At 44.9% G+C, this 25,820-nt stretch overlaps 1 pseudogene; it reads right to left on the minus strand.

The window, feature by feature from the left end:
• Positions 1 to 20,021: 20,021 nt before the first annotated feature.
• On the minus strand, positions 20,022 to 20,141 carry LOC134362333 (U2 spliceosomal RNA; annotated as a pseudogene).
• Between the last annotated feature and the right edge of the window lie 5,679 nt (positions 20,142 to 25,820).

Consider the following 25,820-nt stretch of genomic DNA (forward strand, 5'->3'; position numbering starts at 1 on the left):
AGGGAGTTCGAAGTCAGATGGAGCTCCTGCCTTCATCCCATGGTTCCAATTAGCAATCCTTCAATAGCATTACAGCTACGACCTTGGTGATTTTCCACCTAGACTAATGAATTGATCTCTTGGAATCAAGCTGTGAGCACAATTTTAAATTTAAATATTGTGTCATCTAGATTGAGCATGCTTTCAGTCTTGATATTAGCTCAGATGAAGGACATACTAAATTGAAGATCTAGATATGCTGGCAGAAGACTTTAGCCTAATCAAGAAATTTATGGGCAGACAAATTTGCTTGGGAGCCAGACATCTTCTCTAAATCTAGACATACAAGTTATTTAACAGCTGATCTACAGTGTCCCTGAGCTTTCTTGAGGTCAATTAGAGGACCTTATCCATTTAGTTCAGCTTTATGACTTTAACAAATGACTTGCTGTTATTTTTTTTTTTTTTTCTTTTTTCTTTCTTGGTTACCAGAAGCTAATAAAAACTTCATGGAGATTTAGAGACAACTAATGAGATCAGGAGCGTTGGATTCCATGCCTACCTGTTCTAGTTCTTGTTTGAAAATTCCACATCCCTAGCTTTGAAAAACACAATGGAAAGCAATCAAGGAATTGGGCTTATTAAAATCTGGCCTATGCGGATGGGGAAGCCATTGAAAGAGATGTAGAATCACATTACAAAACTCTCAATGTCTTCCAATCCAGGGACGTGTCAATACTCTTTCTGGCTCTTCCTCTAAAAACATTCAGTGAAAGAGGGTGACTTGGTTAGTATTTCAGACAAAGAAAAGTGGGCATGGGTTGAAAACAGACAAGGCTTTAAGGCTTTAAGAGTGGCAGCTTTCTGTCCAAATTCCAACAAAAATATTATCAGCTCCTTTTTTTTTAAGGCAGCAAGAGCACACGGATCCAAAATTCTGTGTAATCCCACTCAACTAAGACTCTAACAACAACAAACAGTTCTGTAGTGCAGTTTATGTTATTCTTGGCAAGGCTCAGATCTCAGGTGACATCAAAGGTGACTATATGGATATATATACAATGAAGTCAGCTTATAATTCATTTCTGTTAGATTTACAGATTTAACTACATAGGGGTTGCAAGTTTCTGTGAGACAGAGACCACCACAAACAAGTAGACAGATGGCATACGACACACGTGAGACAAAAGTGCTACTTTTCTTAACATACAAAGAGCTCTTAAAAGTTAATAAAAAGATAAATAACCCAATGGAATAATGGGCTCTTGCATATGTTACAAATATTTTAATCTGGTGTGACATTTACTCTTTGATGTTAGTATTTTGGTGATATTCATAGGCTTGTATTTTATGTGGTCAAATGTTTATGTCTTTCTTGCTATCACTTTTATGATCAGAAAGGCATTTTTCATTCTGATGTATGTATTTTTGATTTTGGATTTGGGCGGGCATTCACTTCTGATCTATCTGTAAAGTTTTAGGTGTGTGGTTAAAGATAAAAAGAGACTTGCATTTTCCTAATTAGCCATTTGTTCCAGCTCCAGTTATTGAGTGGTTCTTCCCTTCCCGACTGATGAGTGGTGTAACCTTTATCATATATTAAATACTTGCATGTGCTAAAAATAAGTCATTTCGGTTTTTGCCGTGAATTAATCTGAGGAGTCTGCAGAGGTGGTGTTCGCAACATGTGGATGTCCTTTCTTTCCTCTCCTCCCCAGAGACTAAAAACAGAGGGAAGGAAGCCAGGAAAACATTAAACAAGGTCTGCTGCTCTGGATAATGTCTACAAGAAAAAAAGCAGGCTGAGATTTTATGATTTAAAGACTATTATGCCACTTAAAGAGCGCTGCGAGGGTAACGCTAGCTGCCATTTATTGGGTGCTCGCTCTGCACCAGGCACCACTCTGAGCAGGTCCATGCATGACATCGCTCCATCCTATAACCACCCATGATGTAGGAACCCTTATCATCACTCCGATTTTAGACATGAGGAAACTGAGGCCCAGAAACACCTTGTCTCTTCCCCCAAATCATTTAGAAGGACAATCAACAAAGGTGCTGGGACTGTTACCATCTTCAAAACAATTCCTCTCTGCAAAGACATCAAATACCAACAAATACACCAAGGAAGGTCCCTGCACGTGGAACATGGGGAAGCAGAGTTATCTCACGGGAGTGGACCTGCGGTGTAAAGGGATCAAGCCCAGTGGATTCTGTGGTTCTGAGATGTGTGGACTGCTGTCAATTTCCAGGTACTTATTGAACTCCCTCCTTTTTACATCAATGCTTCTGCTTTCCAGGAAAGGCAAGCAAAAGGCTCTTCATCTAACTGGCTTAGGAGGGCAGGACAGAAACTTCATGCCCACAAGTTCCTATGGCAGCTTGGAGAGAATTCTGGACCTAAAACTTTGGAGATTAGTTGTTGCCGAGTGTTTTCATTATTTACAATTAACTGTTTATTCATCAGATGTTTTTGGAGTGTCTCAATGGCCAGCAAGGTGTTAAGCACCGGGATACGTGGCAAAGGGAAGACCTTTGCCCTCACATGACACCCAAATCAAGGCCCTGGTGTGCGCTGTGGTGATACAGAGCCTGCTGCCTTGGGGACTGCTGCTTTCTCAAAGGGGGCTCTGTTTACACAACTCCAGAAAAACCAGACACTGGATTTGGATCAGGCATCAGGAGTCCTGGATTCTTGGGCTCACTTTGCCATCTTTGCAACCATAACCCTATTTCAGCATTCTTATCCAGAAAAATAGGAATGTTAATACAGCTCTGCAGATCTCTTTAGGCTATCAAGCAGCCTGAGTGTATGTGAAAGTTTCCTGATTGTGTTAGTTGCTATATAGATGCCAAGTCTTACGACTGAGAGGAGAAACGTCTGTTGATTTGTTTTTGGTTTTTGGTGGTTGTGTGTACGTGTGTGTTTTGTTGTTTTACCATCTCAGTCCTAGGCGAATGGCTTGGCTGGCCCAGACTTAATGGCCAGTTGGCTGCTAGTTGGGAAGACACCATCGCTCTCACCCCCTCGCCATCGCTCCAACCCCCAGTGAGGAATGGGTTGCCTCGGTTTTTTGTCAGTTCAAACCACATCCTGCCATTTCCATTTTCCATAAGACAGCTTGTGACACCAGTGGTTTTAAGAGGTAGCTCGTTTCTTGGTGAAGTGATAGCAGAGATTTTTTTTACAGAAGTGAAAATAATTCATCCAGTGGTTAAGGCATCAGGAGTAGGCATTGGGTTCCCCACCCGCCCCCTGCCGAATTGATCCAGATCCCTGATTTGGGGGGTGGATTGCTACTCAGCCTCCTCTTCCTATCTTGACCCAAATCCCTTTCCTAGATGAAAACCAGGCCTGAGGCAGGAAGGACAGAGGTGCTACATTGAAAGAGCTGCATACTGTCCAGCCTGGGCCTGAATCCAGAGAACACAGAGGTGTAGAAGCAGTAATTGGAAAGGACCGCAGTGGCCTTCTAGTCACTTTACAGATGAGGAAACAGTCCAGGAAAGGTCAGCCTTGCAGAGGCTGAGCCTGGACTTGTCCCTGGGTCCCTGGGCTCCTGTTTCAAGTTCACTCTAAGAGCACCAGTTGTCCCCACAGCTGAAATTAAATAACTTGTTGGCATCGCTGGAACAGGTGAGTTAGTCCTGTTGACTGGGTTTCGTCCTGGTGACCCAGGGGCACATCTCCCAGCTGGAAGCTGTTTGCTGAGAGCAAGGGCGGGGCCAGCACTGGGTTACCAAATAGCAGATTAAGCCCATGCTTAGCGTACCAGACAAGCAGGGATGACAAATAAATGTTTTGGAAGAATCTGACACTTGAAGAAGAGTGAGAGGAGAAGGAGGGGGAGGAAGACGAAGAAAAGATGGAAGGAGCAGCAGCAGCGGTCAGGTGTTGTCATGAGAAAATCAGAACTTTCTGGAATTCTTAAACTTATGGTTTGGAATCATTTTTACTTAGATGCAGACACCACACTCTTTCAAATGTTCATGGGAAGCCAGGGAAAGTGACTACAGAGTCCTGGCCCAAAGCAGGGCTGCAGGTGGAACCAGACCTGCGTTGTCAGAGTCCAGGAGAAGGACTCAGGACCAGACTGAGCAGCAAGTGACCCCCGAGTGTATAGCCCATGGCCCAACGATGTCCAGTGGGGAGCCCAAACCAGTGGGCACAGGGGACCTCTGTCCCTGTGCTTCCTTCTGGGGGGGTCTGGAAGGCTAAGGAAGCCCTGACCACAGGAAACATGGATTTTCAAAGACATCCCCCTAGAGACTTCTGACCTTGGATAATGTCTATCTCCAGGGCGAGGACTTTCCTTATCTTTCAAGGGTGCGTACGAGATGGCCTGCGAGCACTTAACTTATTAACTTGGGGTTTGATTTGCGCTGGGAAGCTGAGGCTGGCATGAAGCTTCAGGGTAGTGTGAATACTCGTGGTGCCCTCAGCCCCTCACTGCAGGCCTCGTGGTGCACAGCCTGCCCCGCACCTCTCCAGGAGCAGCAGGAGCCCTTGGCCTGCGTGGGGAAGGGGCATGAGTGCACAGTGCTACTGCAAGAGCAGGTAACCCACACCTGGAAGTGTCCCATCCCAGGCCTGTCCCAGCTCAGAGTCTGGGCTAATTATAGCTCTGCTGTGGGGAGTCACCCTTTTGTCAGTTCAACTGACAGCCCAGATAAGAGGTACTGGGCTGGGCCTCACAGGTTGCACAATCAACCACTTTGCCAACCAAGGGAGGAGACAAGCGTTTTCCAGTCTCTATGGTCAAAAACGAATTTCCTTTATGGCTGTCTTCTCTGTTATCTCCTCTCTATTTTTAGTTTTCAGGTTGGTCTTAATTAGGTTTTGGTTTGTGTGTGTTGGGGGGGGATGGTGGGTGATTTTCCCTTTTACTCGTTCAAGCATCAGCCTGGTGTCTGTTATCTGGCCTAAGCCTTCCTTTCGTGGTTCAAGATGTGCCCGGGGCTGTTGTACACCATTGACTTGGATTGGGTGCCCACCAGGCCAAGGCCACAAGTCCCATTTGGGATGAGCACATGAACTTGGCCATGTGGCGAACAGTGAGTTTAGTGCTGCGGCATGATCAGCGGATTCGTAAAGCCTTGTGCTCATTCAAGAAAGAATATTCTCTCTGACAGCTGTGCCCCCAAACTCACACCCAACAACTTGCTTGTTGGGTCCCCATCCAGCCACGTAGCTCTCCCAACAGAAAATCAATTAGCCTTCCCCTCAAATGAACTCCACCTGCATCCCTCACTCCAACACCATCTGCACAGTCCATACTGTGCAATTACTATTCGTTTATTTCATCTCCATTAAAATAATGGAGAACACTGGGGCACAGCAAGGACAGCTGATCTGCACCTCAATCAGCGCAGAACCACTCAGTGAAGACTGGTCAGGAATATAGAACTTCAGGGGGTGCAGTTTGCTGAAAAGACAGACCCAGACCAGAGTTTCTACACAACCCAGGTGTACCAGATCTCACGAGACCTGGAAGTACCTATAAAGTCAACCATTGAAACCTGAGCTGCATGAAAAGCTTCCCCAGGGAATCAGCAGCAAAGCAAGAATTTAGCTCAACCACAGGGCTCAATTGCTGGTCCCGGTAGGAAGTTCCCCCATTTTAGAAGTAAGCAAAGGATAACAAATTAGTTCCAGTGCAGGGTTTAATTGGTAGGAACAGCAAATAAGCCAACACAAAACTGAAAGAAAAAACAAAATACCCACAGATCAGAGACAAAGTCTGATATTAACTAGTATAGGTCTCACATCACCAAAGAACACCTATAAAAGCTAGAAGGACATGAAGTCCCCTGGACTACCAAGCCAGGGAGGGAGGAGGGATGTCTTCAGACATGCCTCCTGACACCCACAATCAGTCCTGAGTGTGAGGGGCTGAGGGTCTTGGCCATGCCCCCCCAACACCCACAGCCAGCGCAGCAACAACCACTGAGCCCCAGCAAGAAGCATCCCAGGCTCCTGAGCTAGGGTGGTGGGGGGTGAGGGCTTCAGCCACACACCCCTGACATCTGTGGCCAGCCTAGCAATGCCAAAGCCACTGCTGGCAGCCCCCTGGTCTCCCCTGCAGGAATGAGGGGGGTGCCACAGGCCTCAATCCCACCCCCCTCCTTCCTCCTCTCCCATCCTATTTCCTTCCTCTTTCCTCTCTCCCCTTCCTCTCTCCCTCTTCCCCCCACAAGTGCTCCACAACATCACAGAATGTAAAAATACATACATTAATAAATAAATAAACTTAAAAAACGTGTTTTTAACTGATTATGAGCTTATTCAGCCATGCAAGCTTGGGCGACATGGAAGTCTCACCCATGCAAGTACTGTAGATCTCAAGGCAGTATCAGGACCACCCAGGACAGGTGGCAACAATTTTCTTTTTAAATTCCAAGGTAGGATAAACCAAAGCTGTGAGTGCATCAATAGGCTTACGGCTCAAGAAAAAAGAACAAGGGAGGCAAACAAACCCATAAATGACCAAAAAAAGGGAGAAAAAGCAGCAGAGAGCAGATAGAGTGAGGGGAGGACAGAGGCCCACCCCGGTTGGCGCAGGTGCCGTCCCAGCACCATGGGTTGCTGACCTGGAGCAGCAGCTCCTGGTGCACGGCCGTCCCAGCCGTCTTAGACCCAGCCAGCCAGCGGGGGCCCTCTGCGGTCACGGGTGCTAAGCAGATGGGAACGACCAGCTCGAGGACATGCGGCTCCTTGCTCTCTGCTCCTCCAGGCTCAGCTTTGAGGGCAGATTTGGCTTCTGGGAAGCCCGGAGTCCTTGGTGGTCTCGCCACTGCTCTCTCAGACATCACAGGGGAGGCTCAAAGAAGCCCAAGTCCCTAAAGAAATGCAGCTTGACAGATTGTGTCGCACATTCAAGGATGTTAAAGCACCAACCCGAATAAAGGCTGTGAGGACCACATAATGCTTTAAAATAAGCCTCTGTGGGGGGAATGCGTGTGTGGACAAACGTTGAGCTCGTACTTCTCCTGGCAAGGTGGAGAGTCTGGATTTATCCCACATCCCACCTGGGGCCACAGGTGAGCTAGCCTGTGTCCCTGACTGCCTAGTTTTGGGTCTCCCACCTCGGCTACAGCCTCCTAAAGAGATCATCTCTCATTCCTGTTCTGTGCTGTGCCTGTTGCCCTGGGGTAGGGGGTGGAGATGGGGGTGGAGGAGTCGCCCCCTTGCCCTGCACAGTGGTTCAGCCTTCCTGTGCGCTAATGGTTTACCATTGCTGAATTTAAACAGATGTGGTCAAGGATGGCGGGTCCCCAGTCTGACCTCCCTGGCTCTGCTAAGAATATCTAACCCTCACCCTCTCCACCCCCGATCGATCATCCTCTTGTCTCGCCACCTCTCCCCCCTCCTCTGGGACCACCAGTTGCTCACCAATAATTCAAAACTGTCTTTTGTGACAGAGACAAAAAGTGTCAGCAGTTTATCTGCTATGCATGATTCTAAGAATTGAAGTGTAAAAAAAGAAATTCTGAGAGAGTGAATATTGATAATGGCAGAATTCACTGGGAATCTCCAAAAGGATTCCTGGAAACCTGCTCTTCATCCTGGCACTGGACGCCACAACAAGCACTTCTCCACTGTCCGCGTTTCCTTTATCCTCAGGCTGTCTTTTTCTTTTTGTGTTTCTGGCTCCTTTTGGGGCATTGAGCCTGGTCTGCTCCTCCATTCCCCGTCATTGCTCCTAATGTGCTGAGGTCACTAAAGGGAGCTCTCCCAACTGAGCCCACTTGGGAAGTCACAGCCACTTGTCACCACACTGTGGACAAGTAGATGAACATCTGCTGAGTAAGAAGATCCTCCGCGGGCATGGAGGTGGGAGGCAAGGAATCTCCTTGTCTCGAGTTAGCTCAGCCATAATGAAGAGGTGCTGACAGATAGATAAGGAAATCCCAACCCTTCTCACTTGGCATTCCAACTCATACTGTGTGAAGTTGTCTACACCTAGCATACAAGGTTGGAAGGAGGATGGTGTCACAGATTGAAGTGGGGACTTGGTGGGAGGCCGTGCATGCATGCATGTGTGTGTGCGTGTGTGTGTGTGTGCGTGTGTGTGTGTGTGCGTGTGCGTGAGAGAAATATTCAGGGAAGAAGAATGCAGTAGGTTATTGCTGGAGAGGGCTGAAGTAATTATTTGAAAAGACCTTGGCTAGTGATCAGGAGGAGATGGGGGAGAAGGGAAAGGGACAAGGGTCTGTTGAGCAGGAGTGGAGGACTGAGAACAAGAAAGAGAACAGGAAGTCTCTTTGCTTTGACTAGAACCTGGCTCAGAAATGCTGGTGCAGATTCCTAAAACAGAAGTTAGAAAAAAGACCCTATTGGGTGAAAGGGGCCAGAAGAGTCAGGCTCCTCTCTGAGTGGGGCAAACCCAGGTCCACACCAGCAGAACCACAGCAGCAGCTCTGAAAGACCCCAGCCAGGGAAGGGGGCGAGTCGCCCACTGCCCTCAGGGTGGGGATAGTGGCTGGGAGGTCCAAAGGGAGCCCCCGGAAGGAGGAAAATCTTCCATTGGGTTGTGTCCCTCGCTGATAGCAGCTGGGAAGCATGTTTCTAAGTGGAACAACACCGGAAAAAGAGACATCAAATGTTGTCCTGTTATGGAGAAGAAAATCCTTGGCCTTTGGACTTTGCTGTTCTTCTGAGACATGGGCCAGTAGGTGGCAGCACCAAGAGTGTCTCTGTCCCTAGGACTGTGATTGTGTCTGTGTGTAGGGAGCAGGAAGAGAGAGGATTCCTGCTGTGAAGCCCAGTGAAACCAAGGCCCCCATCTGCTGTGTGAAGAACCAGTGGCCTGCAGGGTGGTCCCCAAGTCTTCTGCCAGACGGCCGCCCTCTCTACCGCAGCATGGAGGGGAGGAGGGGAGGGGGCCAGGGCTCAGCTCCTGGACCACTTGATGCCCTTTGTTGGGGACAAGCAGGTAGAACAAGGGGGTCACACCTCGCTTTCTAGCATGGGCCCCCATAGGGTGAGATTTCTGGAATATTCTCCTGGTCACTTTCTCTCCGTGCCTCCTCTCCTGCCCCCCTTCCCTTCTCTCCCCACACATGACCCGGAGCAATGGTGGGGATAGGTTAGCTGAACCAAGGCTGGCTGCTTATTCAGTTCCCCTCACCTGGGTCCTTTTAGTTAGGGCTTCTTCCAGCATGAGTTTTTACCACAGCCCCAGAGAAGGTGCAGGACACATGTGTGCCGCTGATAATCCCCCAAATCAATTCGCTGATCTCCCTTGTGGTGTTGGGGATGTAAAAAAAAAGAACAGTCCTTTGAGTTTTTCCTTCTTCCCTATAATATGCCATCAAGGTGAAGTTTCAAAGGTTACAGCAAATTGAGAACTAATCAGGCTCTTCAAGAGCCGGGGCAGAGCTGCACAGGGATTTTCAGGGAAGGATCATGGGGAGGTGGGAATGAGCTGGGATCAGAAGGATGAGTAAGGTCTGGGAAGTGGGAAAGGGGGAGGAATTCCAGAAGGTGCACGTGTGTGTGAGTGTGTGTCAGAATCAGCACAATCTGGCAGCGGGGTGAGCAGGGGATGATGAATATTTGTTGAGCTTCCCATGTTCCAGGCCACACATTGACGCGCGACATCTCTCTCACTCCAGCCTTGCAACAGCCCGGAGAGTCATTAATATGTTCATTTTGTAGACGAAAAACCAAGATTCTGAGAGGTCACAGGGAAGGAAACAGGATCCAAACTCATGTTCACCTCCAGAGTCCTTACTCTTGATCAAACCTCTCATGGGACCTGCCTGACAGAAGACCCCAGTGTGGAGCTGAGTGGGAAAAGGGGCCTTGTTAGAGAGGGGTAATACATGCAGGAGATACGAGAGGGGGGCAGAAGATTCCAGTCTTACTGCAGGAGGCCATGGGAAGTCATGGTAGGTCTTTGACCATGGGAGGGATGAGGAGAAAGGGGTGCTTAGAACAAGTGAGCTGGTTGCTGTTTACTGGAAGATGCCAGAGGGTGGGGAGACCACTCAGGAGTGGGCGATGTGGGCCCAGACCAAGGTGGAGGGGCAGCAAGAGAAGGAAGAGGATGGAGAAGACAGACAGCTCAGAAGGTGACAGGACTCAGCCAGGGTTCTTTATTGTGGAACTCATGGCCTTTGATATGCCAAAATGACCGTAAAAGAGGAAAACAGAATATGCGGTATTTCTCAAGCTTACTTGAAAGCCAGTGAAACCCCCTTTCTGCAAGCACCTCCCCGACCTGGTATTCCACAGAATCCTCTCTGGGAAACACCGTGGTGCCCAGTTCCTTTTGTGTCATGCATAATGTGGGTAATATGTTCACTTAAAAACTTGGTGCAGAGCTGTGGCTCTTATTTCACTGAACTATGGAGTTTTCCTGTTTGCTGGTTCTGTTTTTTTAATCTGGCTTTGTCCCCTCTAGCAGCTGGGATCTCTTCCCCAGCGTCTGCTGCTGAGCAGAGCCTTGGGACATGCATTCGCTCTCATGGTGCCTGGCCTGCAGGAGGGAGTGGACTCACCTTGACAATGACCTTTCTCCCAGCCTTTCCTGAGGATGTGATGAGCTTAACCTGCCTGGTGATTCCGGCTGGTCTTGGAAAGTGTTCTCCCCACCACACACGTGCGCAGGTAGGCACAGGAGATCCATGCTCTGTCTGAAGAACATTCTGCCTCAGAGAGACATCAAGAGGGACTTCAAAACAGCCTGAGGAGCATGGCCAGAATATAATAAAAATAATAACATGACTTATTTGCTACAGAATTCAGAATAAGATGGAAATTGGACTATGAAAGGACTAAAATTCAGCACCAGTTAAAGGATGAGACACAAACGCAAGGCAGCTCGCCGGAGAAGATTTTTTTTATTCAGCGGGCACATCTGCTTTTATAGGGTTAGAAGAGAGCTGATAGGTTTGCTGAGGACACTGGGCGTTCGGGGATTGGATGGATTGCGTTGCTAAGGGGCCAGGAGCAGGGAGCCTGTGCTGATTGGCGTGCGATTCGCGCCGGCGGGAAGGAGAAGGCGGAAGAGAAGGGTAGCCAGCGCCATGATGGGGCGTGGCGGAAAGGGTTCTCATATGACCTAATAGACTCCATGCAGAGGGTGTTAGTTATAAAGAAACCAAAGAACCACCTTAGAAGGTCTCACTGGTGAGGCAGTTTTGAGCCTTCAGGGACAGCTAGATGGGGACATCTAGATGGGAGTATTTAGGGAGAAACACTTGTCTGTCGGCATAGTTACTAGCTACACAGCACCTCTAGAAGGGACGGTGGGAGGAGGGACATAAGGATCAGGCTCCAGGGGCGATTGAGCAGGTTGGGTGTTTAGAGACCAGAATTTCTAACCCCAGCACAGCACCAGTGGGCTGGCTGACCCCAGGGCAAATCACTTTGTGTGGCTTCCTCCTTTGGAAAAAAAAAGAGAGAGAGAGAAGGAGAGAGATAAAATCTGATCTACCTCTTAGAGGTTCAGGGTGGTTTCTGTTTTGCTTTTTGTGAAGAGCAACTAATAAAAATGATACCAAACCCCTCTGAAAATAAATACAGGCTTTATGCATTTCTAGCATTAATAGCAAGTATTCTCATTGGGATTGTGGCTCAATTTACCATGATAAAAATCACTGGTAAATTTCTAAAAAGTTACTTCTTTGTGCACATACCTTCTCTGCAGAAAATGGTTTTCTGTTAGGGGAAAATTAAAGGACACTCCAAGTCATTCATTTGGGAGTTTATGTATTTCCTTTCCCTTGTTGAATAGCTCTCTCTCCAGGTTTCCATTTTGGCTGTATTTCAGAAATGGCTGAACGTCAGATTCTGCACTCTCACTTACTGCGAACGGATTTAGAAAAAATAATGAGATTAGCAGATAAGTAAACAAACATTTTAATTGAGGCTCAAACTGTAGAAGTACTTTGGGCAGTATGGAATTACATGTTTCCATATTCTTTGTTGATCTGCATGAAACCAAAATCCAGAAGGTTATATTAAACATAATCACCTAACTCCACAGGGCCTCAGAAAGAGTTTTTAATGTGGCAATTTAAAGGCTTGTGATTGTGCAAAACACAATGGTATAAATGAGTGTTTCTGTTGCTTTTATTTCTTTCAGAAAGGAAATCACCTTTGGGGGAGCACAGAAGAGCACCAAAGCTCATGCCCCCCTCCCCCCAAAAGGAGAAATATCCTGATGGACCTCACCAATCCCTTAGGAAGATGGATATGAATCCAATCAGGAATGAGGTCTTAATGCAGGTTTTATGTTGTGAGAACCTGGCCCTGGCTCCCAGGAGTGCTTGTAAGTTGAAAACTTCGTTGCATTTGAACTTTTTTTTTTTTTTTTTGGTATTTAATACATATTTCATAGACTCCCATCTTAAAAGCTTTCTGATTGATTGGCGGCGGGGAGCCAGCTCCCTTGTCTAACTGGACTAAGTTCCTGCTTTCTCTGCAGTGGCTGAGGCATGGTGTCTGCAGCTGGTTGGAGTCAGACCCAGGACTTCCAGGAAGGCCAAACAGAACATGAAGAGGTTGCTCTGTTTTCTTGTCTGACGCTGCTAGTTAGTTGTAGCTGAAAAGTGCTCACTGAGTTGCTCACTCCTTTCTCCTCTGGGTTCTAAGTGTCCTTGCAAATCATAAGCAGGCATGTGGTTTAACGGGCCCTGTGTCACCCAGCTAAGAGTGTCTGAAGGAAGACTTTTAGCAGAGGAGTAGCTCTCCGTAGCTGAGTCCCAAGGCCCGCTCAGTCCTATGTCATCACCCTCCACCGTTCTTGACTTTCTTTTCATTTTGATGTAAGGGAGCCCTTAGAGCTGCCCTGTCCAATACATAACCATTAGCCACATGTGCTGTTTAAAGTTAAATTAACTCGATCTAAAATTTTGTTCCTCTGTCACACTAGCTACATTCAAATGCTCAATAGCCACATGTGGCAGGTGACTACCACATCAGACAGTGCAGATACACATTTCTGACATTGCAGAAACTTCTATTGGACTACGCTGCCTCAGAGATCACCCACCAAGGCCTTGATTTTTTGCAGAATTTTAAGAAACGGAGACTCATAAAGCCTAAATGACTTTTCCAAGGATCCAGAAGCTTATAAGAATATATTTCTTGGCCATTTTGGAATCCGGGGGGGCGGGGGGGGGGCAGATATCCTATATTTCAATCTTGATTTTTGAGAGAAATTTTCCATATCAAATATATATTTGATTTTTATAAGTAATACAATATAACAATGGTCTTGAAATATAAAAACACTGGATCCTTTTTAAAGAGGCTCTCCATGGTGTATTCAATTCTGTTTAAATTATTTTCCTATTTTTGGTGGCCTGTGCAAATTTACAAGAAAAAAGAAGTCTGGGTTTATTTTTGGAGACCAGAACACATTGCTGGATTTATTCCCTATCCGGGAGTATGATAGTAGTACTGTTATGCTCCTAAATGCACCTGGAAAACTGGGAGCAGTTATATGAGAAGGCCAGCAGGTCAGCTGTGCCCTGAGTCACAGGAAACACCATTATAATATCCACAGTTGGTCAATGTCATTGGTCGGATGCAGGATAGGAGGACAGTGGTACACATTTACCATGACATGTATGTCCAGAACACATTTCATAAACACTTAGCCTCACTTAGAGCCAAGACAGACAATAAATGTCTCCCTCACTCACCCATGTCCAGGATTTATGCAGGGCCTCATGCAGGGCCTCACGCAAGGCCTCACGGAGGGCCAGAATTCACTATGGGTGGGTGGACTGAAGCCTTGCTCAGTTGCAGAAATTGAACACATAGAGTGTTCAAGATGGGGAATTCTCAAAAAAGGTCCTCCCATAGAAAGGGCCCAGAAACTTCCTCTGAAAGTCACCTTTCCTGCTTGGCTTCCTTGTATACAATTTTTCCCCATGGAGAGAGATCAAAGGGAATTCTGGGCAATTGTTTTCAGTTATTAACTAAATGAAATTGATCTGCAATTATTCTTACAGGTAACTGAACCTTGGTGTAGAGAGGAGATAAAAGGCAGAATCTGGGCTCACTGTGATCTTTATTAATTTCTTCTCTATCATGAATACCTCTCCTATGTTCTTCCAAGCCCTCACCCACCCACGTGCAATAAGGAAACATAAAAGGGAGCAGCGGAGCGTCTCCTCTTGGTGCAACAGGTTGTGTTTCTAACTTTGGGGCTGTGACTTGTTGGAGAAAACACCCTCATGGATATGATTTTATTGAACAGACCCTGAGAATTGAAGCAGAAGTAGTTCTGGCTAGTGTTTTGGGTGAATTGCACCATAAGAGGTTACATTCCAGAATAGCAAACCAACTTGTAAGGACCCAGAAGACAAGAGACCAGGTCCAGGAAGGGTAGATGAGGCATAGAGCATCCATTAAATACCACAGGTCTGGGAAAGTGAGGTCCAGAGCCCAGAAGGTCAGAGAATTAGTAAATCCAACACTAGTAGGCTGCTCTCTTTAATCATTCTGCCCAGTATGACTAAGGAAGGGCTGCCTGAGTTTTCTTATCATCAAGAGAGAGGGTTAAGGTGGGGCAGAAGTTGGGGCCTTCATGGCCATACAGAGAGCATCTCTGAACCTCGGTCTCTTTATCTATTGTGGTAGATCCCCCTCAAGGTGAGCCCTTATCCCACTTGGGACTTAGCCTGGGAATGTGTTGTGCAGTTTCCTTGATGGGTCCTCTGGTCCACAGCACCCTGACCATTCAGGTGCTGGTATATTCGTGTTTCTTGGAAATGATTATATACTGAATATGTTATATACTGATTATATATTGAATGATTATATTCAATATACCAGATATTGAATATACTAGATATTGGTCAAACCAGATATTGTTTCTAATGTTTGACCTGTTATGAGGAGGAAATGGGGACAGGCACAACTGTAGGGAAAGCCTTATCCCTGGATGCTTTGAGGATAGAGCTTGGGAAGAATTTTAAGTGGTCCAGAGTGGGGGAGGGTAGAGCATGGAGATGCATAGGAAGCAAGACGAGATGGACCCAGAGGAAGTTTCTGGGCTGTGGCTGTGAATTAGAGGAGGCTGAGCTTTGAAGAGAGGCCCTTCTCCCCTGCACATGAGGGTCCCCCTGAAGGCTGGAGTTTCTGGGTCAAGAGGACGAGGATGGAGGGAAGCTAACTGCTACCTGGTGGTGGGGACCAACATCCCCGGCAGGGCAGTGGTGAAGGTTATGCTTTACATACATGGCACGATGCTGAGTTGGCCTCAAGAGCCAAACTGGAGAACTCAGAAAGGGAAGCTTGATGCAGCTGGAAAATTCAAACCTCAGCTCCATTAGTACTTGTTTTGAGGCTCTGTGAAAATAAATTAACCTCTCTGAACCTCAGACTCTTTATCTTTTGTGGTAGGCTGAATAATGGCCCCTCCAAAGATGTCCACATCCTAATCTCTGGAACTTGTCAATATGTTACCTTCAATGGTAAAATGGACTTGGCAGATGTGGTTAAGTTGAGGATCTTGAGATGGAGAGATTACCCTGGGTTGTCTGGGTAGGCCCAACCTAATCATGGGGTTCTTATAAGAGGGAGCGGGGCATCAGGTGAGACTGAGAAGGTCTAAAGACAGAGCTGAGGTTGGAGTGATGTGGGGAAGGGTCACCAGCCAAGGAACGTGGGTGACCAGTAGAAGCAAGAAAAGGCAAGGAAATGTTTCTCCCCTTGAAGAAGGGACACAGCTCTACCCACAACCTGATTTTAGTCCAGAGAGATGTATAAAATTCCACCTCCTAGGGCTGTTGTGACAGGTTAAATGAGACAATATATCTAAAGCACTTAGTATGGTATCTGCCATCCACTAGGTGCCAGGAAAATGGCAGATGATTTTATCCTTTGTTTGTAGAAATTATATTATCAGAGCCAGGGTTGGCTCCATCTGACGTACAGCCCATGCACTGCACTGTACTGAAGACAACTTAGGGTAGTTAGAAGTGGATGCAGCTCTTTCAAAGAATCCTTGGTAAAACATTTTAGGACAGCTGGAACCCAAGGAGATGTTTTCAAGTCTCAGAAAACTTTTGAGACTTCAGAGCCCCCTCCCCCCCCTGATAACCTGTTGCATTCTTAGTCTTGTGGACGTGACTGAATCCTGCACCTGCGCTCCACACATCCAGGTCCTTGGTGGCATTTTGCAGGACTGCTTGTGCACTTCAGGCTCTCTCTCTAGGATACTGTGGCAGTGGAGATGAAAAATATCACCAAGCTGTGTGGCTATGACGTGGGTGAGAAGGACTCAGAGGAGGTCATTAACAAATTGCTGGGTGGCTGCCAGAGTGTTGTATAAGTCTGGTGACTTCATTTGATAATTTCCTGATCATTTGTGTTTGTTCCTTTCTAGGTTCCTGTCATCCTCACCGGCTTTGCTTTTTACCTGAGAGACTGAATATATAAACAGATAATGGCCAGACTGTATATAAGAATAGAACTCAGACCCACAACCTGCAGTAACCAGCTCAGGAAACCAGCCCATTATCTACAGTAAGCAGCCCGGAAAGCCAGCTTGCTGTGTCAGACTTGTAGGGAGTCAGAGCACTCTCTCCAGTAACAATCCAAGAAGCCACACAATAACCCCTATAACAATAGGCCCCAAATGGCCAGAATTTGATTAATAACTGACAGTGTCCTTGATTTTTCCTTCTGCTTCCAGTTTAGGACCAACCAGAGAATGCCAAATATGTACCTCTAACTAATCACATAGGATGCTTAGTTTCTAGTCACCCCCCTACAGCTTCCCCACGCCAATGACGTCCAGTCAGGGTGTACCTGAAGCCCTCCCTGTTTTCCAGTGGGCTTTCCCACTCCTCTGCCTGCCTTTGATTTCTGCCAAGATGCAAGTGATGGTGGGTGTCTGACTCCCTTGCTACATAGCAAGCTCAGAATAAATAGAATTTGCTTGTTCGCATTTCTGCATACCATGCAACTAGTGAGTGTGGATTTGGGGTGAGAACATATTCTATGCTTTTGGGCCCTGACAAGTTTGGTTTCATGTGATTGGACCAGAGTGACAATTGTGGCCTCAGGAAGCCCAAGACCCCTCTTGGTTCTTGTCATTTTGGAGTGTGCACGGCTTCCCTAGGAGCAAGAGATGCATGTGATAAAATCGTGACTAAATTCTATTTGAACTTGAATCAGTTATGGCACAACTGGGTGGAATGTAATGAAAGTAATTAGTGAAGGCAAATGGGAAAAGTCCAAAATTGGAATTTTGTTTTTAAGTAACACTTGGGAGAGAACAATTTAGGAGTGAAGACAATGCATTTCCCTATTCCCCTGCACACAGATCTCATTTTAAGGAAAACAATGAGACGGTAAGTTTCAGTGGTGTAGTAGGGAATGCTAGAAGCTAATGTTACTAATCTAAAAGCTATCAGTGCAAGGAAATATCCAGGTGGTTATGGGACAGAGATACTGCAGGGATTCTCTGTAGACATCTCAAATTGTTGCTCTTTGAAAATAAGGTCCACGTGCAGTGTTCTCGGCAGTGTCACTGTCAAGATTGTAACTAAGTTTACTGCAAGGCATTATTAAGATTCATTCTCGTGGTGTGTGCCTGGCTCCAAGGACCACAGTTGATTATTATCCTGGGGGTCATTTGTCATTCTCTCCCTCCCTCTTCCTCTCTGTCTGTAAATAGAAATGACAAGTCAAGTTTCCATAGTGGTGAAGAAGATTGTTGACATTGTAGGTAATCACACAAATTTGCTTCTTTGATTTGATTTCTTAACTTGAATCCTTATGCCGTCTTTGGAGATACGGGGTATTATTTCCCGTAGCTGCACAGCTTTTAATTGTTTGACATAATAAATAATGTTATTTTCCATTTTATGTGGCATCAAGACCCCTTCACATTTGCCATTTTGATCTCCCTTACCTACAGTTCCCTAAGGCTGGTAGGACGTGGTAAAACAAAAGTTACACCCCCATTGAACTGGTGAGAAAGCACAGATCCAAAGAGGCCAAATGTTTTGCCCAAAGTCATACTTTTAGCAAGTCCAGATTCAAACCCTGATCTTCCGGTATCAAGAGCTCACTGCCTGCCAGTAGGATTTGCAGTAGTTTCACGGGACACAATCCAGATCTGGTTTCCCCTTTGAACTGACAGCAAAAGTTTCAAAAGAACTTTTTCAGGTAAGCCTAGAAAAGAGGAGTTGAGGGAATTGGAGAGAAAGTTTTGCTGCCTTAGCGACTTCCTTAGCAAGTGGGAGGTGGGAGGAAACAGGGATATGCCCAGGAAGGCATTTTACGGACATGCTCTTTTGTGAGATGTACATGGAGTCTAGAGCTGTGCTGTCTAGCATGGTGGCCACCAATCACATGTGGCTGTTGAGCACTTGAGACGTGGTTCATTCAAATTGAGAGGTGCTGTAACTGCCAATCCCATGCTGTTGAGAAAATAGAATAATTTAATCAGGCCCCCTCACCTTAGGTCCAGTTGGGGGTGGTGTGGCACATTCTTTGTAAGCAAGTTGTGTGTGGGTGGAGTTAGTGCACATGCACAGTGCCACGACTTGGCTGGCATCAGCCATACTCTCCAACCTACGGCTTCCAAGGACCTTTTGGCTGGTTACCTAGCTCAGAGACCTGTGTGTGAGGGGTCTGGTGACCCAGCCTGGTATGTGAAGGGTTTGTGACCCAGTCTGGACAATGGACTTGAGGGGTCTGTGAGCTCCAGACCCAGCCCTAGCTTGACAATTGTCCCAGTCGGCAGGATTATGGGCAGGTAAAAGAGCTTGACACACGCTGATTTTGAAGACTTAATATAAGAAGAGAATGCAAATTATCTCAACAGTTTTTATATTTATTATATGTCAACATGATATATTGGGGTAAATAAAATATTTAAATTAATTTCATGAGATTATTTAACATTTTTTAATGTGGCTACTAGAAAATCAAAAGTTGCATGTGTGGCTCATATTTGTGGCTTACATTTTTTTTCTGTTGGACAATGCTTGTCCAGAGCTTCTCCATTTGGATGCAGTGGTCTCTTGGTAGGTGAGGGTAAGTGAGGCCAGGGGTCCAGCTGTGGTTCAAGTAGGACAGAGACTCTTGCAGCAGAGGGCAGAGGAAAGCAGGCTGGTCTGCCCTCCCCTGGGAATGGGGCCCTTATTATGCAAGAACATTAAAGAAGCAGCGGAGCTCCATGGGGCAATTTCAATGGAAACATTTCCAATTCTGAAACCTAGTTTCTTTCCTAAACTCTGCCCAAGGCAAAATGGATTATTACTTCCTGGAAATTGAACCAGGGGACTTTAAAGTGTTTCATATTAAAAACCGAAAAACCCAAGTAGGAGAAAAATAATTATATTTCTAAAAGCTTTTAGAACAAATGCTTGCTTGCTCGTGAGAAATAATTTTCCTATAAATATTTCATTCCTCCTTTTTTTCTTTTGTTCTCCAGCTGAGAGTTTCCACATGGATATAGGAGAGGATGTTCCCCTTGGGAAAGAGGATCAAAGCCATCCTGGGCCTACTTGCTGCGGCTTCTATCCCCACCCGCCTGCAGGGCTCTGAGACAGAGCGAGCTCAAAACTGTGGAAAACCAGACAAAGGATATGGAGAAAAATCCACAGCTACACAGCACCCAAGTGGGTTGTTTCAAACAGAAGGTCCAAGACTTGCTGAGAGAGAGAGAGAGAGAGAGAGAGAGAGAGAGAGAGAGAGAGATCTATTTATGGTTTACCTGTGGGAACCTGCCCCCAAACCACCCAGTTTGAAAGACAACATTTAGTAATGAAAATAGCAAGTTACTCCTGATAAATATTTTTAAAAACAGGCAAGACACTAGAATGAGAGTTCCTGAGGCGAAGGACTGGGTCTTAATAATTCCTAAAGCCTAAAGCCCAGTCTATACCTATCTTCTGCACAGAGTTCAAAAAATGTTTGTAGAATGACTGAATCTATTAATCAATCCACAAAATGAGCACTGAGTGTGAACTAATGTGCCCAAGGTGTATAACCAGGAAAACTGAGGAGGTGAGGACACCACTGATAGAAAAGGGCAGCTCAGGAAGGGCCTGGTCTTTGGAGGGGATTGTAAATTTGATTTGGCCCATTGTTGGCCATAGTTGAAATGACAGTAAATATCAGGAGGTAGCTGAAAGAACAGATACTACACTTGATCTTAGCCAAAAGGCCGAGAAGCGCTCCAGGAGGTAGCTGAAAAGAGAGGACTCAAGGTTATCTGTGATGATCAGCAGCATAGAGCCATCTCTTAGCTAGGGAACCATGGCCATATTTGCTGTAATCCTTTTAAGAGATGGCGATATATGGGATGTGTCCACATGGAGGAAATAGGATGGTTTAGGGTTGTGGCTAGAACACTCAGCTTTGAGGAGCAAAGCCTATGGGGATATATTTTGCTGTCTTTGCATTTGGTGACCTGCCATGCAGCAGGGGTAGACTTGTTCTGTCACTGCTGGGAGACCATTCTCCATGGATCGTTCATGTTGTCAGTAAGGCACTGATTGCTTTTTGCTCCAGACTATCTTTTCAGGAATGTTTGTATAGTGGACAGCTTTGGAAGACAGACATGCTTACTGCCCAATCAAAAAGATTCAAGTTCCCTAAACTCAGAGTTCCTCTCCTGTGTCTGCAGGTGACACTTCTTCAAATTGCCCTGTGGGAATGGGGGCTGGGACCCTGAATTAAAATGCTGGTAACTCTGGCAATCGCAATTACTGTGAGTAATAAACTGTCCTTTGTCTCTGACCCAGGAGTCTCATGTTTTCAACCAACATCCATAGAATTGTGGCAGACTACCTTGCTAGCTTGCAAGTAGAAAAAATACTCAGGCCCTTCAGAGTTTTTGACAGCTATCTTCAGAGATTCCCATTCTGGGGTCTATGGAGAAGCTATAGGAGACCTAGAGTCTGTAATTAAAGTCAGAAAGAGTTTTCCTCTAGGAAGTGAGAGAAGAGAGAAGAAATGAACAGGGCCTGCTTGCTTCGGGGATACACTTTTCATTATGTATGAAATGTGTGCTAAGGTAGCATGTGGTTAAGGATACAGAAAGACAGGCAAACTAATGACAGGTGGGGTGAGGTGTGCAATGAGCTACAGTTTTTTTAAAAATGCAAAATAAAAAAAGGGATTATGTCTTCAACGAAAAGAATACAAGTAGGCACAGATAGAGTAATACTTACAGATGATATGGAGAAGGAAGAAACCTCAACTCTTTGCCTTTATTCAGCGAATTATGAAGAGCAAAATTAAAAAGAAGGCATTATAATCTACTTTTGATGGAGAGATATTAAGACAGCAGCACAGGACCCTATTTTTGGTCTTGACCTGTTTTATAATTTTATGAAAGACTTAGAGGTATAGAAGGCTCTCTTGTCAAATCTGTGGATAGCACAAGCTTGGAGGGCTAGGTATTAAGACAGAGGTAAGAATCAAAGGTTGGGATGTTTGTATGGCTTGGAATGCAGGGCAGAGACCAAGAAAATGAAGTTCTACAGAAATGTCAAGACTTGAGTGTGTACTAAAAGAAACCAATTGCAGAAGCTTTCATAGGCTTCCTAGTAGTTCATGGGAAAAAAAGCTGGCATTAATGCCCATCTCAACAGACAAAAGTATAGAACACTGGCTGGAACACAAATGTGGTTCTGATCTGCACTGCTAGAGCTGTGGTTTCCAGATCGGGAAGGTAGTTGCTTGGGACAGGACAGTTGCTGACCGGAAAACAATATTCCAGTTTGGTGTAATCTTCTAAAGGGATCGTGAAAAATAAAGTGCATTCAAGTGGAGCAACTAGGAGGGTGAGGGCTTGAGAATGGCTTTGACATTCAGACTGAAGGAGCAACGTCCTCAGAGACAGCTCTCCATCTTCACACCTGAGGATCTGACATCCAGAAGGAGAAGACTGTTCCTTCTTGCTGTTTTTACATCTTCCGGTGTTTGTGAATTTCTTGTTGAAGACAACAGCATCACAGATAGAAAGAGGCTGGTTCCCGAGTCCCTGCTTGGATAAGAGGAGCTCAGGTAGAGTTGCCCAAGCTGCTTCAGATTATGGCATGAGCATAAATCTTTTTGTTAAGGTACTTACGTTTGGAGGTCTGTTATTGTAGCCTACTTTAGCCTACCTTAACTAATGCCCCTACCTCTCTTGTCCTCATTTTCTACATCAGTAACATGGGGATAATAACACCTACTTCATGGGATTTTTCTGAGGTTTCAATAAGATGATGACACCATAATCATAATAAAATGTTTGCCTCCTACCTCTCTGGCCATACCTTCTCTTTCTTTTGGTGCTGGTTCCTTTATGTTCTATGTGTTGAAGTGTTCCAGGATTCTATCCTCATCTTTTCCCTCCTTCCCCCGGTGACCTCATTTATGTCCATGTCTACATACCATCTACATGCTGATGACTCTGCTCAAAGTTATGTTTTGGCCATATTAAATTGAGACCGAGACATGAATCATACAAGAGGAGATGCTGAATATTCAGTTGAACATGAGTTTGGTGCTCAGGAGAAAGATACAGGATGGGGTTGCCAACATAGGTAGTTTTCTCTTGATTCTCCTTTACCAGATCTGATCCTCACCCACCTCACTTTCTCAATCCTTCTTCAGTTCAATAAATGACGCCACTATAGACACAGTTATTCAGGCTAAAAACCCAGCAGTCATCTTTGAACTCACCAGGGCAGATGGACCATGCCTTTCTAGAGAAGGTCCCTGCAGGGTGGTGTTAGGGGCCAAACACTGCCTTGGAATGATCCTGTTGGCAAGTCCCCTGTTCTTGGTATAAGGTTGACAGAGACCTGAGATGCAATCCTCCACTTGGTGGCAGTGTGTGGTGGGACACCAAAAAATGCCGTCACTCTAAATACATTCATTGCTTTCTCTCCTTTTCCCATAAACATGGAGTGGGAATACCAACCAAATCTGTTTCATCACTTTAAAAATGGGTACAATAGAATCCATGTACCATAATGATTTGTCATTCAAATGCCATCTACAGAAAAAAATACAGAAAACAATTTTTTTTTTTAAAACTTGGAAATTTGGCATTGTTCTTTTTAGTCTTCATATCTATATTTTCACACCTCCCATTTTATCACAGATGATATTTCTTAAACTTAATGTTTAAAATTGATTAGCTCTCATACTTTTCTACATCAAAAGCTAAATCTGTGTACTTAAATGAATTTTAGTGACCTTACGACTTTAGTTTTTTGTTCCTGGATGGAGTAATATTATGATAATGATTATTATTACCCAATTACCTGTTCCCTTGATGCTGACAGAAAGATTAATTTACATACAAAATCCCTTCTGCCTCACTGCATATTTGCCCTTGAGTTTCCAGTAAAGTCCAGAGGAGTGCTGAGAGGGGCTTACAGGGAAAGGGTCTTCCAACAAGTTGGCTGGTGTGCCACCTACAAGAGGTTTGAAAGACATGTATCATACCTGCACATGTTTAAGTTGACATTTAATTTTTATAATTCAAATGTAAATAGTTGCTGAGGATATAACTGCCAATCCATTGTTAATAGTATGAGAAAGAAAACAGTCCCCAAACTGTCTGTGGCAGAACTTTTTTGTATGATGTAATTTATAACCCGTTCCATGAAGTAATTGTGATTCCTGATAAAATTCTTGGGTAATTTCCAGATAAACTTTAATGGGATTAAGAACTGCTGAGAAGTTAGGGTTCCCACCCAGCTATCTCAAAACATGTCACCCAGACTCTCACCATTCTTTTGTTGTGGCACCACTTTTTTTTTTCACTTCTAATAAAGAATTGCTAAAAAAAAAAAAGCCCTCAGAACCACACACAGACACACACACACACACACAGACACAGACACACACAGACACACACAGACACACACACACACACACACACACACACACACACACACACACACACACACACACACACACACACACACCCAAAAAAACAAACAGAAAAAAACAAGAAAGAATTGCTGGATTGGCTGGCTTGGCTGGGAACCTCTTCCCTTGAGGACAGTTTGAAATAGAATTTTGACACATGCTGATTATAAGTTTGTCTAAGTTATTTTAACAACTGATATTTTAAAATAAAATTTTTACATCACTTTTTAATTCTATAGAATGGAATCTAAATACAATAATGAAGTGAGACTCAACATTATCTACATGAAAAATATACAGAAGTTATTTTTGACACCTGAAAATTTTACATGTTTCCTTTTTCTCCTCAAATTCATGATTCTACCCCACCACTTTATCATAACATGATATTTCCTACGACTGACAGTTTACAATTGATTAACTTCTCATAATTTTCTACAACAAAAGTAAGTCTGAATTTTTCTGCCCATGAAGCTTGACTTTTTTGTTCCTGGGTTGAGTAATTATTACCGTTATTGTTATTAACCAATTGATAAAAATGCACAATACATTACAGTTTTGATAAATAATTATTAAATGTTAAACTTAAATTTTATTGGAAATATGCCTCTTAACTCGATGAATGGGGCTACTTTATTCCCTCCCACCCAGAGGGACATGCATACATAAGTAGAAATTACTTTATTGTTAGAAAGAGCTAGGGTTCACTATCAAGTCTATTCTTGTTTTTCATTTTTATGGCTGTAAGCCCTGAGGAGTGTTGTTCATTTAACAAGTCCATTGGTACTGAAAGGAGTTTTGTTATAGTGACACCACTCAACTGAATTTCTGAGTTATATTCTATAATCACATTTAAAGAAATCTATCAGCTGTCCTGACTAGTACTCTTTCAACTTTGTTAAAAGGAAAGAATTGGAAAAACCATTTGCAAAATGATTTGCTTCCTAGTCATTAGAATCTAGTATACCCCCAGCATTTCAAATCATGCCTGTTGGTAACCCAAGAGTTTTGATACCCCAGTGTCATGCCCAGTGGTGTGCAAGTAAGTTGGCTCTCTTGGGGGAAAAAAAAAAAGAGGAAAAGAAAGAAAAGAAAAGCAAAAAAGCTTTGCTTTGTAGCTTTTGCTCATCTCTATGGTGTGAATACTTCCACCATGTCCAATTTCAAGCTACCAACTTGACTTCACTGACATGGAGTTGGGGAGAGATGCCCACAGTCATCTGTTCCAGCCTGTATGAGACAGCTCCAGCACACTACTGCAGTGCTCAGAGTAGGATCAGAAAGGGCGAGCAGTGTGCCTCTCTTCTGAGGAGTTTGACAGATGATTGCAAAAGGGGAGGTGGGTGAGAACTGATCTGATCTCAGGGGTGTTCTCAGGGAGATTGGTTTATGAAGGAGTACCCCCGGATGTTGAGAACATTGGTTATTTTAAATATTCCTGTGCCCGTGCACCCCTTGGAAAGGCTGTGCTAGCTATGGTTCCATGTGCAGCAGCTTAAAGACCACTGATTGTAAGGATAAAGCAGGAGCTTTGGAGTTAGTCAAACCAGGGCTCAGAGCCTGTCTTTGTAACTCATGATGTTTGAGAACTTGGGCATATTGTTTAACTTCTGTGTCTCAGTTTTCTCCTTTAAAATAGGAGAAGCTAGAACCCGCCTTCCAAGATATGAGAACAGATGGTAGTATGTGTATGATGTTGTGTCCAGCAGATGCTCAGCACGTGGATGTTACTATCAGAGTTGTTTTAACTGAATCAAAGAGAAGAGACTTGGGGGGTCGAGGCTTAGGCTATCAAGACCCAAATACAAGTGGGATCACTGGATTCCTTGCACCCTAGGGTTGCTCCAAAGCAAGTGGCTGCTTTGGTTATCTTAACTTCAAAATAGAACTTTGGCTCCTTTCCTTCCCTTTTATACAATCCTTCATCTCATAAAATGCAGAGGCTGGGATCTCCAGTCTATATGACAGAACACACCCAACA

This window comes from Cynocephalus volans, chromosome 13, assembly GCF_027409185.1.
Source record: "Cynocephalus volans isolate mCynVol1 chromosome 13, mCynVol1.pri, whole genome shotgun sequence".
NCBI lineage: Eukaryota > Metazoa > Chordata > Mammalia > Dermoptera > Cynocephalidae > Cynocephalus > Cynocephalus volans.